The 2,304-nt window shown below is 40.4% G+C and overlaps 2 non-coding genes across 2 annotated transcripts; both read right to left on the bottom strand.

Moving 5' to 3' along the window:
- Nucleotides 1-1,297: 1,297 nt before the first annotated feature.
- Nucleotides 1,298-1,409, bottom strand: trnal-caa. The gene is made up of 2 exons: nucleotides 1,371-1,409; nucleotides 1,298-1,342 (listed from the first exon to the last, which is right to left on the bottom strand). It is a non-coding gene; the product is annotated as a tRNA-Leu (tRNA).
- Nucleotides 1,410-1,552: 143 nt separating this feature from the next.
- trnal-caa lies at nucleotides 1,553-1,663 on the bottom strand. The gene is made up of 2 exons: nucleotides 1,626-1,663; nucleotides 1,553-1,597 (listed from the first exon to the last, which is right to left on the bottom strand). It is a non-coding gene; the product is annotated as a tRNA-Leu (tRNA).
- Nucleotides 1,664-2,304: the final 641 nt, after the last annotated feature.

Here is a 2,304-nt window from a genome sequence, read left to right on the forward strand (position 1 = left end):
GAATATTTTTTATTGTCTCATGATTTCTTTAAAATTCATTTCTAGTCTGGGTCAGACCAAAACTCCCCTTGTCAGAATTGATTTGAACCCACGCCTCCATTAGGAAGACAAATGCTCCAAGAAACTGAAAGGATTATTTGTCTTGAGCCTGACACATTGGCCACAAGAATTTGAAGAGGGAACAGTGTATCAGTGAAAGAAAGGTCAAATGGCAAAATAAAGGATCCAAAGAATATTATTTATTGTCTCATAATTTCTAGTCTGGTCCAATCCCACTTTCATTTCTCTTCAAAGAGCCTTTGTCAGGAGGTAGGGATTTGAATTACGCCCCTCCATTTGGAGAACAGAAACCTCAACCTTTGAGAAAGGATTATACTATAGAGGGTCTAGTGGCTGTAGACCTAGGCCATTTCTGGCATGTTCACACAAGGATGTGAAGGGCATTTCTATCAGTGTAGTTGGTCAGATAGCAAAAAACAGATCTTCCAATATATGCCTCCATTTGGAGACCAGAAACCTGTAGCTGAGAAGGATTATCTGTCTTGAGTCTGGCGCCTTAAGACCACTCAGCCATTCTGACACATTCATACAAGGATGTGAAGGGGGCAATTGTATCCGTGAAGAAGGTCAAATGGCAAAATAAGGGATCAAAGAATGTGTTATTGTCTCATAATTTCTTTAAATTCAATTTCTAGTCTGGTCAATCCCACTTCAAAAAAGCCACTTCATTTCACTTCCAAAAAAAGAGCCTCCTGTCAGAAGTGGGATTTGAAATCACGCCTCCATTCGGAGCACCAGAAACCTCAGCAACTGAGAAGGGACTATCTGTCATGGAGTCCTGGCATGGCTTAGACCACTTCTCGGCTATTCTGACTGTGAATACACAAGGATGTGAAGGGGGCATTTCTATCAGTGTAGTTGGTCAGATGGCAAAACAGATCTTCAATATATATATTATTTATTTGTTTAAATTCAATTTCTAGTCTGGTCAATCCACTTCCAAAAGAGCTTCCTTTTGTCAGAAGCGGGATTTGAATACCCACTTATCATTTAGAGACCAGAAACCCAGCAGCTGAGAAGGATTAGCTGTCTTGGAGTCTGGGCGCCTTAGACCACTCGTGCCATTCTGACATGGTTCCAAGGATGTGAAGGGTAATTCTATGTAAAGAAGGTCAAATGGCAAAAAAAGGATCCAAAGAATATTATTTATTGTCTCAGGAATTTCTTTTAATTCAATTTCTAGTCTGGTCAATCCACTCTCAAAAAAGCCACTTTCATTTCACTTCCAAAGAGCCTCTGTCAGAAGTGGGATTTGAACCCACGCCTCATTCTGAGACCAGAAACCTCAGCAACTGAGAAGGATTATTTGTCTTGAGTCTGGCGCCTTAGACCTGCTCGGCCATTCTGACATGAACACACAATGATGAGAATGGTATTTCTATCAGTGAAGTTGGTCAGATGGCAAAAATAAAGGATCCGAATTATTATTTATTTTCTCACTATTTCTTTAAATTCAATTTCTAGTCTGGTCAATCCACTTCAAAAGAGCCTTTGTCAGAAGTGGATTTGAACCCACGCCTCCATTTGGAGACCAGAAACCTCAGCAGCTGAGAAGGATTATCTGTCTTGAGTCTGGCGCCTTAGACCACTCGGCCATTCTGACATGGTTCCACAAGGATGTGAAGGGCACTTCTATCAGTGAAGAAGGTCAAATGGCAAAATAAATGATCCAAAGAATATTTTTTATTGTCTCATGATTTTCTTTAAATTCATTTTCTAGTCTGGTCAGTCCAAAACTGCCTTTGTCAGAAGTGGGATTTGAACCCACGCCTCCATTCAGAGACCAGAATGCTCAGAAACTGAGAAGGATTATTTGTCTTGAGCTCCGACACTACTAATACAAGAATGTGAAGGGCAATTGTATCAGTGAGGTCAAATGGCAAAAATAAAGGATCCAAAGAATATTTATTTTATTGTCTCATAATTTCTAGTCTGGTCAATCCACTTCATTTTCTCTTCAAAAGAGCCTTTGTTAGAAGTGGGATTTGAACCTGCGCCTCCATTTGGAGACCAGAAACCTCAGCAACTGAGGAAAAGTTATCTGTCTTGAGTCTGGCGCCTTGAACTCGGCCATTCTGACATGTTCACACAAGGATGTGAAGGGCATTTCTATCAGTGTATTTATTGTCTCATAATTTCTAGTCTGGTCAATCCACTTCATTTCTCTTCAAAAGAGCCTTTGTTAGAAGTGGGATTTGAACCCACGCCTCCATTTGGAGACCAAAAACCTCAGCAATTGAGAAG

This window comes from Cyprinus carpio, unplaced genomic scaffold (assembly GCF_018340385.1).
Source record: "Cyprinus carpio isolate SPL01 unplaced genomic scaffold, ASM1834038v1 S000005268, whole genome shotgun sequence".
NCBI classification, from domain to species: domain Eukaryota; kingdom Metazoa; phylum Chordata; class Actinopteri; order Cypriniformes; family Cyprinidae; genus Cyprinus; species Cyprinus carpio.